A 13,052-nucleotide genomic window follows, 5' to 3' on the forward strand; every position below is an offset into this window, starting at 1 on the left:
AGCTGCTCCTGAGTGTGCCTAAAACTAAGCGGAAGCTCAGAGGGGACCGTGCCTTTGCTGTGTCGGCTCCTAAATTGTGGAATATTCTGCCTCAGCACATTAAACAGGCCTCTTCTCTGTCTTTTTTTAAATCTCTTCTTAAAACCCATCTCTTCTCCTTGGCCTTTGGCACCCAGTAAGATGTCGACTTGTATCCTTGTTTTAAATTTCTTATTTTCATTGTGTGGCTTTTATTATTTTTATTACTTTTACTCATGTTTTATGTCTTTTAATTTATTTATTTTTTATTTTTATGTAATTTTGGGCTTTTCTTCTGTACAGCACTTTGGTCAACTTTTGTTGTGTAAAAGTGCTTAACAAATAAAGTTGGATTGGATTGGATTGGATGTATATAATTATTAATAAAGTTTAAAAAAAAAAAAAGTCTGTGAAGTGCACCTGTGTCCGACTTGACGTGGTGGGAACTTGGCGTGTTTATGACGAGTTCCGGCGGATCCTCTCAAGTCTTGTGCATGCATCGGCGCAGATGCATGCGATCCGAAACGCAGCCATTGGTAGCCAGCTAGATGCTGAAGATCCCTGCACTAGACGCTACAAATCCCATGATGCAACTTAATGGTGGCTTACCCTCCTTGCTTGGGAAACGCCCATGTGTTTGTTTGGGTTTTAAGGCAGGCTAGACAAGAGCAAGGCAATATATCCCGAAAGACATCATCAGAGTTATTTCTTTAGACTGAAGGCAAAGCTACTCTGAGACCAGAGGAGATGTTATAAAAGTGATGTCACAGGAGTTGAGTGTAGTTCCAACAACAACCCACTCTCCAGCCAGTAGTATCTCTCCATTCTTCTAGTATTGAATGATTAAGCAAAACCCCAGTTTTCTTTCAATAACAAAAGTTATTTTATATCCACTCCAAACATTATTCAAATGATCACTTACGACATGCATGGCATATATGGTAATGGTATGGTTAGGCAAAGGTTAACTACAGTTTAAACGTTTTTAGGCTAGATTCACAGTCTTCTGTGTGGAGATGGGATGACAATCCATCAACCTTTTTTCTCACTCTACTTCTTGCAATGACACTAGTTGCTGGCATTCGTGAGGTACAGAATTCTCTGATATGGATATTACTTGAAGCATTCTGGGATGAATACAAGTTATAGATTCACATATAATTCAATATGACAGGGAAGCAAACAAATGCAAAATCCATGGATTTATAATAAAAACTGACTACCGGACCCCAAGACCGCCTATTTAGTCCAATGACAATTGCTTGCTTGGTGCATATGCCAAGCAGTATTCAGGGTTTACTTCTGCAGTATGCGGCTCATCGGATGTATGCAGTAGAGTTTCTCCCGCTGTCTGTGAACTCTGCTGGGACCATAGACTTTACATTGTGATGATGATTCGATTTTTAAAATTGCTTTTCTCGGCTCAAGGACAAAAATAAAACCTCCATGGATCAACAATTCTATAGAAAGTCTAAGCGACCTTTCGGCAGCTCCAGGTGTCCTGTCAACAGTTTTACGGATGTCCCACTTGCAGTGGTGGTCTATGGGGAAAAGGTTTTGCTGCAATACCCCAAGTATCCATCAGACGAAAGTAGAAGCAATGCCAAGCAGCAGCATGTTCAGGGAGTTTGTGGTGGAACAACAACTTCACTGAGAACCCAACCAAAACCCAAACTAACCCATTTAGAATCAACTAAGTGGAGCATCACTTCACACAAATTCAGGCAGTAACCTCCACCTTGGGCTAAGAAGTTCTCTGGCCTGTTAAAAAGTACAAACTATGTCATCCCTGTCTTCTAAGCATGGAGGAGTTCAAGTGAGTTTACTGTGCAAGCTCATTCCATTGTTCTACGCCCAGGTACAGGTAATACGACCTTGGTGAGTGTAAAAATGTTATGTAGTGTGATATTGAAAATAAAAAGGCTGGGGACAAGATGCATAAAAAGTTACAGCTTAGAATTTTAGAACCCCCCCATGTATTTACTCTTTTTGCTTACATCAATGTATAACTGCCCATTGTTGTCACTGAGTCTCTTTTCTTGCCTTCAAGTGCCTTCGGGATTTATTCCCTCGAGGTGAACAGATACACCAACAAACATCCAGAATATAAAAAACTGTTAACAGTGTGTGCATTCAAGTGTCATCAATAACGGATCATAAGCAGAAGAGCTCCAAGAGAAGCGATAGCAAGTCCTGCAGCCAAACACTTGAAACTAGAGGTATCATGAACCGAAAGGATGTGACTGATAACTTCGGACATCTGTCTCCAAATGATAATCATTCACGTCAATGACCTCTATACTGTGTTGATCAATGGAGGTGAATGGCGTTCTACGGCACAGTGTTGTCGTGGAGGTGTTTTGTGTGGTGTAGTGATCTAACACAATCAAGTCAGAGGAATCAATAACTTCTGATTTGTGAGACGCAACATCCTGCCTGATGCATGAAACGCCTTCAAAGTAGGTTCTTGTTTCATCTTCTCACTAGCACCTGTAAGCAACTTGCCCACAGGTATTTTGGATTGGTTTTCTTTTTTCTAAATATTGGGCTATTTTTTATGTGGACGTGGCCACCAAACTGTTTGTGTGTCTCTGAGCACACATCTATGTGCTCATAGATGAAGCCGAAACAGAATAAAATAGAATAGGAAAATGGAAAACATGTCCATGGCTACTGCTAGGGGTCCAATAGAGAGCACAGAATGCTCTTGTCAGTGTGTTACACGTATGGGTTCACCCTGGCCCTTATATAGGCCACGCCCACAGAGGCAATCGCCAGGTGCAATCTTGCCGATAGGTTACAGGTGTGTCTGTCTGAAAGCTAATCAACCTGGATACAGAATAACTCAGGGATGATTGAATGGACTTAGGAACACATTTAACATGTTTATAGATCTTTAGTTGTCTGACATGAAAATGAAGTTAAAAGAAGTGTAAACCTCTTTTTCTAAAAGGACACCAGGGAATGTAGATTCCTTTTAAGGACAATGTGCAACACATACTTATTTAGTGTACCACCCTCCCTTATGTTGCTTTGAAACTGTATTTTTTTTTCCTACTTGATGATTTTTGCATCAAATCTCAGCTGCAAAATAACTTCAATCTTGGGATATTTTTTATGAATGCATGGTAGTAGTTTACACAATGTAGCGTTTCTTTGTTTTCACTTTTCATATTCACATAAATACTCAAAGTAAGTATTCAAGCATCATATCTCGAGGGAAATCTTTTAGATTCAATTTTAAAAGTTCCATTTTGCCACTTATGTCCAAGAGAGTTCTAACCTCTAATGTGTACATATTTATTATCCACTTTATATTTTTTAATTTGTATAATCTATTTATCATTGACACCATGGATATTACTTTGGGTACTGTTTTTTCTTCTTCCTGTACTTACCATTCCATTCTTTCATGTCATTTATTTGCTTCTAACTTCTAGATGGATACAAAATATCATGCTTGCCTTTTGTCTTTTGTATCCATACATCCATCCATTATCTGATGTCGCTTATCATGTTCAAGGGAGGAACATGAAAACTCCACACACAAAGGGGCCTTTTGTATAGAAATCAGCTTGAATGTTAACTGTCCTAATTTCTAAATGTGTCATTAGCTCTCAATTGGTGTCAGTTGTGGCCGATAGAAGGATCTGTTTGGCTGCACGTCTGCCTGACTTACTTTGTCCGTGTGAAATACTGTCCAATATGTTATTGCTCAGCATTATGTTGTGGTTTTTCCACAAGTTTTCTTCCCTGCAAAATATCTTGAACGTAGGCCTATCTTTACACTCAAACAGGAAATTCCCTCCTGAATCATCATCATTCACTGGGCTTCAAATGACGGCAAATCAAGCAGATAGATATTCATTGGGACGTCCTTTGTTCTTCCAACAACAGGCTCATTCTGCCAAACCTATTATTCCACTACTTAAGCCACTTGATCTGTTCTCCATTTGCCATACAAAATCAAAATGTTGCTTGGATGTGGGAGTCTGTGAGGTGAATGTGGGTTCCTGACTGTTGAGTTGTAGCATAACAAAACTTTGTTTAAGTGTGGAGATTTAATAGGCACTGGAAAAAACATATTTGGGTTACTTGCTGTCAAAACACGAAGCCTTTTGGACGAGGACGTACCATACAGGAATATAGACTATTTTAAAGTTTGAGGCTATACCTAACCAAAAGCTGTAGTTACAGGGTTTCCACACAACATTGTATGCATATGGATAAAAAAGTTGAGAAATATTCAGCTGTTATCACAAGGCCAGCCCTGGTTCTTCAGTTTAATACCTTGTCCGACACACTTAACTCAACTCTCTGGTACGACATCCTCCTCCCCATCTCGGATTCAATAATAACACCCCCCATCATTCAGAGCATATCTCTGATAGAGAGCCAATGCTGCTCAACTTTGTGATTCAGTTACATGGTGGATGATTTGTAACATTCCCTCCTCCTGTCACCAGAGCTTCAGCAGCGTTTCTCCGAGGGAGGTCAATGACTGGATAAAAGTGTTGCCCACCTGCCTGACGACATGGCTCCCAGTTTGTATCAGGTATTACCAAGATGAATCAGAAAGGCTTTTTATGAGGAAATCCAAAGAGCTCATGTACTGGTAACTTCAAAGCAAGATTTATGTAGATCCTCTGAGCATTTTCCGCGTTGCCACAAACTTAATACAAGCTGAAGAGCAAAAATTATTATTGTCAAGAAACTCACCTTTTCAGGGTATAAAAAATTTGTTTTTTCCTGCTCTAATTAACCTCTGGGTGAGTTTGGTATAAGAATACTGCAATATGAAAACAACATTAAGAATGACTGCACAATAAATGCAGGGATGGATCCTGCCCTGAGGCTTAACCTGCTGTATCAACACCACATGCATGCAAAATATCAAAAGTATTATTTCAACTGGTATTGATCCTGAAAATGTTAAACAATATTAACCTCCAAATGGAAAGGACTTCAGCCCTAGTGTGGGTGAATACACTTCTAAAGGCCAGCCGTCATGTTATATAAAATAAAAATATAAAAGAAAACTAGAAGTACTCATGTTTTTTTCCCCTCTGCCACCCAGTAATGATGCAGTTTACCAGTTTCTATCCATGTCTGTCCAAAATGTGTTATCCTGTTTGACAGGAAATTGTCATAGTTTTTCATAATTTCCAAATGATGGTCAACATTGAGTCCAGGTGCACATTTGTGCCAAATTTGAGGAAATCTGCCATAGGTGCTTATGAGATACCACAATAAGCTGTTGAACAGGAGGTCATGTTCAGCCTTGACTCCAGGTTCACATTTGTGCCAATTTGGTAAAAATGTCCTGAGATATTGCATTCACAAGAATGGACAGACGGTGGTTCGTAGGGACAGATGGACCGACACACAACGCCTTCAGCCATGGTTTTTACTGGCAGGGAAACAAACAAAAAAAATGGAGGTCCATGTAAATGTCTATAACAAGCAGCGTGAGTGCCATCCATGAGATTCTCCCTCTGCCACCAAGACGGCGCGAGAACAGCTGCACTTCCACATGTTATCTGGTCTCACAGCTGACAGAGACATCAAAATACTGACACACTTCCTATATTGCACATGGCAAATCCATGACATGTGCACATGCTGCCAAAGATGAAAGGCACGAGTGTGGTGGTACAAGGCACGTGGGAATATATGTACAGTAACGAGAGCTGTGAGGCCCGGCTTAATGAGGGGGATTAGTGAACCATGATAGGGCTCTCAAACGCAGCTGTAAGAGGCCGCTAGCAGCGAGGGCTGGATGGACGAGGTAGGTCAGGTAGAGGACGGGCTCACCACGGCTCCCAGGAACCTCGAAGAAGAGGCGGAGGGAGCGCCGACCCACAGATGAAGCCAGATTGTAAAAGCTGACATGTGCAATCAATAGATGGCACTGCAATATTAACCTGCTCTCATCTTTTTGATATCCTGCTGGGATGGGACCGAGGGGGGGCAATTCTCTGCTTCAACAAATGTGATAGTTTTCTCAGCAACTGAAAATGTTCATTCATTTTTCATGTGACCGTAGAGCGATTTGTGAATTCATTCTTAGTTAATTGCTTAATTTGCCAATTATATGCTATCAAGAGGGCCTTTTACGACTTTACTGTTCCAATCACACCAGATGGGGCAGATGGGGACAGATATTTTTGGGAGGCAGACTTCTGTATTAAGGACCAATAACTGTGACAATAATGGTCTTGTTTATTAGAGTTTTCTCACTGCTTTTTTCCCCTGCATTTATCCCACTTCCAGTGGTGAGATTTTTGGTCCTACCCATCTCTGAATCAGATTGGCTCGCCAACATCCTGGCAACCAGTGCTGCATTTCTGCTAATGAACTCCTGATTGTCCTGGTGAAATAGACAGCGGTAGAAGTGTGGTCTCACCATGGCACTGAACGAGTTAACCACGAACATGCTAGTCAGCTGAGTACATGCTGGCAGTAGCCAGTCACAATCATATTCTGCTATGCTGTCTAAGCTAGCTGCAGTTAGTAATATTGTTGAGATTAGCTAACATTTCTCAAGAAGCCAGTATACTCTTTAATGTCAGTCGCACAGCAATATTTTAACCTAGCAAACATTAGCCACCAAAAGCTACCAACCAGGCCAGGATAAACACCTGTATGGACTAGATCAAGGATGTCATTTTCAGTTGTAAAGTGCAGCCTGTGTTATTATGTAATCTCACATAAAGAAAATATTGTATCATCGACACGTGTCTCATTACTTCCAGTTTGAACTCCAACAGAAAAGAAACAAACACAGCTCTGATAGCTTGATCCTCTTTGCAGCCTATGACTCTCTGCTTCCTCGACGGCTCAGCACTGTCAAGACATTGAAATTAACTGACTTTATTTCGATTGCTATGATTGCTGACTGGAATTCCTTGAAGCAGTACTTCTATAAGAAGTGAAGATAAGCATGTAAGAGATATGTAAAGAACAAAGGGGGTACAAATAAGTCAAGGCATGAGGTATCTTTAGTTTTAGTCTCAAGTATGGGTTGAGCTCCAAAAAGGCTGGATAGAACTGCATAGTGTACATCATCTTTGTGGGAATGGGAGGGAGATCAAGTATGTGGCTTTATCTGGATCAACTGTCTGTCTCCTTTCTTCAAGCTAATTCTGATATCTTAGCTGTATTCTGTGGATGCAATTCGTACGCTTAGGTGAGGTTCACGAAACACCACATTATGTGAAAATGACTTGCAAAGATTAGACTCCTGGGAAGTCTAAGACCGCTTCACACGTGATGTTTCCCTTCTCAGTGGAAGAGCAGCCCAGCACGTATAGTTTGCAGGCAGTTCTCTTTCAAACATCTTAGGTCTCATGGTGATGATGATGGCAAAGATGTTGTTGAGGTAGGAGGTTTACTTGCCCTAGATATAATAAAATGTTCCCTTTAGTCTAACTGTGGTTGCCTTTTACCAGTATGTGCGCCTGATGTTCTGCAGCAATTTTAGTCTTAAAAAGTGCATTCCATCAATTCCAGAGAGGAAAGCTCACAAGCACACCGACAAACACGTCTCTGACATTGTTTTTTTTTTGGGGGGGGGGGGTGAAATAAATCCAATTTGCCCGGCAGATTGTGTTTTTTATTTCAATCATTATTGTCCGTTTTGCCTTTGGTATGGCACCTCCTTGCCATCACTTACCTGAACTCTTTATCTGTTTTCTTCCCCTGAAAGCAGAATTGAAACAAGCACGGATTAACTCAATGTCATGGCGGCTTTGTCCTGAGATAATGGCTGACAATGAGCTCTGCGGTGACGGCAGTAAATGATGCCAAGAGAAAAAGGAAGAATGATGAAAGGAAGAGTTTGGGGGGAGATAGTTTAAGACTTAATCCAACTTAAGTCAATCAGAACGCTCTGGGTTTTGCTGAGTGTTTTTTTTACTGTAGAAGTGATTTATATCATCGGATCATTGTGGTGCAGGCCGCTCAAATGCTGACTGAAGATGTGTGACAGAATGGGTTTTCTGTGACAAGGAAGTTGATATAAGGGGATAGGAAGTTTGGGAGAGGTTTTCCCTCATTGCTAAGTATGAAGACCCTATTCATCCACGTATCCCCAGGGAAACTAGTGCTACATGATAACCTCAGCATTCACGAAGGTTATCCAATTTAAGAGGAGTGGTCTCTTGTACAGTGATTGATCCCATACGCCACTGCATGGTTTTCATTTATACATTCATTGTTAGCTCTTAGTCATTAGCAACATTCATCACCATCCAAAATCAACCTCCACAGGTGCGTTTCAACAGCTGGTGTACAGCTCAGTGCTCTGCTACCAGAGACCTGCCATTTTCATAAATTTTATTTAGTTTATTTACTATAACTGCCAGAGTTCCAATCTCATGTTATGATATGAAAAATCAGGTGATGTACGAAGTTGGACAGTATGTTAAAATGTTGACATTCTCCATCCCTAATGTATTTTTAGCTCACTCATACATTTCAAGCATATTTTTTGTGATGCAAGACGCTGATTTTTTTCGAATGTGTGTGTTGGAGGGCTGACAGTTCAGTGAAGAGGCCTGAGGTGAGAGCACACAGCTTATCTATACTTCATTCTACAAGTAGTCCAAAGTTCTAGCTGTGAAAACCCAATTATTTAGTCATTCAGCCAGGGAGACTCTCTTTACGCTCTCATTCATTCACAGTCTCTTTGTCTTCTGCTCCATCAGCAGAACTATGGGCGTTCACTCCAAGTTAAACCAACCACATCTTGCCACAATCTCCCTAAGCCAATCACATTGTTGCTGTTAAACTTAAAAGCAATGTCCTTTCTGCTGCATCAGTTGTCATTTCAGATGAACCCATGTGATGCTTCTGTGCTTCGTCACCCTCCAGTCTACATCACATCGGTGCCCAGTCCTGCTCCACAGCCCATCATTTAGATCCCACCACCATCACCAGTGTCTAGACTATGGGGGGAATATTCCCGATCTAACCACTGCATCTCTACCCCCTAAATATTAGTGGTGTTATGGTACACATGTTTGTACTGGAAATGTTTCATGTCACATTTCTGTATGTGACACTGTCGGTTTGCTCTGTGAACCAAACAGCTTTTACCTGGAAAGTTTTAACAAGTTTTCAACATTTTATTCTGACAGCATCAAACACAGCATTCAGGCTTTGTTCACCCTACTGTACCGGATATGTACCCAAAAACTGAGGTATACAGAACTGTGTTTTTTGTATTTAATATACTACGTCACTATGCGGCTCTAATCGCCAAAGAAGCTTCACATTTCACACTCTGTGCACCTTTTATTACATTTATTTCATTCACACTCTAAATCCAGTGACATTTCAGGTCAATCAGACTGAAATGGTTGGTGCATGTAAACACAGTGACTGATGGAGGGCTATGGCTTCATCAGAAAACACACTGGATGCCCCTCCAGTAATGGTCTTTTTAAATGTGGTGTCAAATGCATCCAAAATGATTTGATCATCTCTTGTTCTGGTACTCACAGTAACAGGATCAGTGGTTTGGTCAGGTCAGGTATCCAAACACATAGTGATTCATGTCAAGAAGGCGGGGTCCGATTTGTACACCTTTTTTTGGATGGTTGTCACATTTGTCTCGGTTTGATCTCTCAGGTCACCTGAAAGAAGGAGGACAAGTTAGTGAAAATAAGTTATTTCTGATGGACGGACAGACGGACAGATAGATAGATAGATAGATAGATAGATAGATAGATAGATAGATAGATAGATAGATAGATAGATAGATAGATAGATAGATAGATAGATAGATAGATAGATGACTTTGAATATATTCTGCAAAACAAACCAAATTAAATGTGAATGCCCTTTTTGATTTAGCCTGTCATGTATCTGTTACCAGGAGAACATGACTGGAATTCATCAAACAACATTGATCAACATCAAACATTAAATCTGCACTTTTGAGAGCAGAAGGGAGAAGAAACTTTTTTCTTCTTGCTATTGGTTTGGTAATTACACCTTCTGAGTCTTTGAATTCATGGATCATTGGTCAGACACAGATGCAAGTCCATGATGAACAAGATTTCAAAGTCCTCTGACATATACCTTAGTATTTAGTACATACAGTAGTCAGTGTTTAATAATACAGCATCAATCCATCTTCAGAGCTGTCAGAGCTCATGTTCTCCAAAAAACCTATTGCTGCTTCTCATCTTAATGGGTGATGATGAAAAGCATAGAGAGAGAGAGAGAGATGCACACAGCAACGTTTCATAGTGTGTATTTTTGTAAAAAAAAAAAACAAGAATCGGTGTAATCCTGCCCCGGGCTAGGCCAGCCTAGGTGGATAAACAAAATAAACTCTCAATGCAATTAACGCTCTCTTTACAGAAAAATGCATCTTTGCGCTAAAATAAGACTCTGAGATGTCTGTCTTTGCCAGATCAGATAGTCGGGGTAGAACACTAAATGACACAAAATCCAACCGGCTGCAACTGGCGCTGCAGTCTTATGACAATGGACAAGAGATACCAAATTAAACAGTGTCAGTGTTCGACTGGATAATAAGCATTCTGTCACAGATGTCGAGCAGAACAAAAAAGCTGATTGCTTGATCCCTGAAAGACAGATGTTTGCACTTTCTCCTTTGCAACCAGTCCTTACAACCAGAGATGTGCAGCTAATCCCCCCACATATTACTAAAAATGATTTATTCATACATGAAATAATACGTATTGTTATTTGTATAAATTGGCTGATGTATTTGCAAACATCATTATGTAAAACTTCCTGCCTCAAATCCAACCAATTAATCGCCTCGAGTTCAGCATTTTGGCTGTCGCCAACTCAAATTTCTTTGCAATAAGAACGGAAGTGACCATATTTGGACTTTGGAGGAGTGACGAGTCTCAAAAGACCAGAAGACAAATATCTGTTCACTCTGACTAACCATCTCAGGTGTTATGTCATGTGATTAGTGCCGTTGTGAGAAACTGCAGAAAAGGCTTGTTGATGGGATTTTGGGACGATATTCTGCAAAGTTGGGCGTTACTAAGCCCCAAGGATTTCCCAACTGCCATGGTTGTGGCGGTTTGCCGTTGCCAAGTACACCTCTGCTTTCCTTCTGGAAACACGATACGCTTGATGAGATTCCGGTGCCGCTTCCACCTGCAGCCCGAGTGCCCACACTGCCTCGTGGTGAGCTTAACATTGTTTGAGTGCAAACAGGCGTGAAGCTGTAAAAGTTCAACCACAATTCCGACAGTTGCAATCTCAGGCTGTATAATTGAGACATTGCTGTTGCGTGTCGCATAGGTCATCAAGCAGCTGTCAGTCCAGATTATGGTTGATATAACAAAATGAGACTGTGGAAAAGGGGGTTTCTAACTGTGTGTGGACACGCTGTTCCTTTTCCCCACTTTTCAGCTTCTTGCACTCAGATTGTTTTTAATGCAGATTTACAGCCAGATGTTACACATGACGAAAAAATACCTTGAAGGTGGTGGATATGTTAATCAACGATCGTCCAACTTAATGGTATCATACATAAACCCATCTGTTTTTATTTCATACCCAATATGCTACAATATCTCAACTGTGGCTGTCAGCAGAGATTAAGTCTTTACATCTTACTAACATGTATTACTATTGCTGATCTGATAGTTTCTCCGGTCATATGCAATACCAACACATTCGACCCGGGTCTCCATCGGCTCATTCATCAGGAACGAAACCAACAGCAGGATGTACGTGAGAAAGTGAAAGTAGAGGTGATGGTGAGATGAGGAAGGCGTAGCCATGGCAACGGGGACAGAGCGTCCCCAGGAGAAAGGCAATATGGTTGTTTTACTTTCTTAATTATTACTTATCTAGTAAGCTGTCACCTGTTGATAATTGAACATATTTATTGGTGATGTTTTGGAATGCCCCCTAGTGGACAGGAAGTAAAACTTTGCCGACAGTGCCGATAATGGCATTGGCAAATAAGCCTGTGTAAACCTGTGTATTGTAGTTCATATTAATAATAATAAATATTCAAATAGAATTTGAATATTGAAAACAAATTGGAATGAAATTCGAATAGTAGGCTATTATAGTAAATCTAGTGAGTAGTAGTAGTATATCTGAAGTCCCAAATCTGCTGGTTTCTGGTGACGTGATGCAACACAACACTCACTGCTAATTCGGTCATGGCAGCTTGAGGCCTTTCGCATGAGACTTCCATAAAGTTTAGGACAAAATAAGACAAAAGTCATGTTCACAGTGCTGTGAGGTACAACTTGCACACAATGGTGCTTCGAGCTAAATGCTAACGTCACCACTGCTAACATGCCCACAATGACAATGGTAACATCGTCAGCTCGACGTATAATGTTTCAGCATGTTCACTATCTTAGCACTTTAAAAGGTACAGTTGTACATTCAAATGCAATGAAATGTATCCGAAGAAGAAGAAGAGACAGCAACAATGACCCATTCCACAATAATACATGAATTACTAATCACTGTTGGTTAATAAAGTGACTGTGCGTCATCTAAAGTGTTTGCATTGAGTAATCAAACCGCCTGGGGATAAAAAAACTGTCTATGAGGCAGCTGGTCCGAGCTCTGATGCTCTGTAGGCGTTTTCCTCGGGGAACGGATGAGAACAGTCCATGTGCTGGGTGGCTGCGTTCCTCCAAAATACTGGAGTGTTTGTCCTGAATCGGTGCCAGAGATGGTCCTGGTTTTACTGTCCCCCTCAGTTGTTTGTGGTCTTAGAAAGGACAGATAGTTTCTCGTGTGGGGATACTTGCATATCGGTGCATCATAACGTGTTTAGCATGAAACATACTCCCCAGGTTTGGTCAGGTTTGTGAAGGAAGACCTGTCGAGGATGTTTGAAGTCAGCCAGGTCTCAGTAAGGCAGAACACAGACCACTATGGGGAGCCAGTACAGCAGTGGAGTTCATCCGGATTGTTGCTAACACCGGCTGTGTGTAAGAAGATGCAGTAGTCATCGTGATGTCACCCGTTGGTTTGTGGACTCCAGTTTGTATAGCCTGTCTATAGTG

The 13,052-nt window shown here is 40.9% G+C and overlaps 1 protein-coding gene across 1 annotated transcript in view; it reads right to left on the minus strand.

The window, feature by feature from the left end:
- The window catches only part of LOC311016326 (leucine-rich repeat and fibronectin type-III domain-containing protein 2), a 122,543-nt gene that overhangs the window by 50,652 nt on the left and 58,839 nt on the right, over window positions 1-13,052 (minus strand). Inside the window, exon 3 of the mRNA XM_084013954.1 lies at window positions 9,523-9,656. The gene's annotated coding sequence lies outside the window, so the exon portion shown is untranslated. The remainder of the gene's footprint in view (window positions 1-9,522; window positions 9,657-13,052) is intronic.

Source organism: Eutrigla gurnardus, assembly GCF_963514095.1.
Source record: "Eutrigla gurnardus genome assembly, chromosome: 7".
Taxonomy (NCBI): domain Eukaryota; kingdom Metazoa; phylum Chordata; class Actinopteri; order Perciformes; family Triglidae; genus Eutrigla; species Eutrigla gurnardus.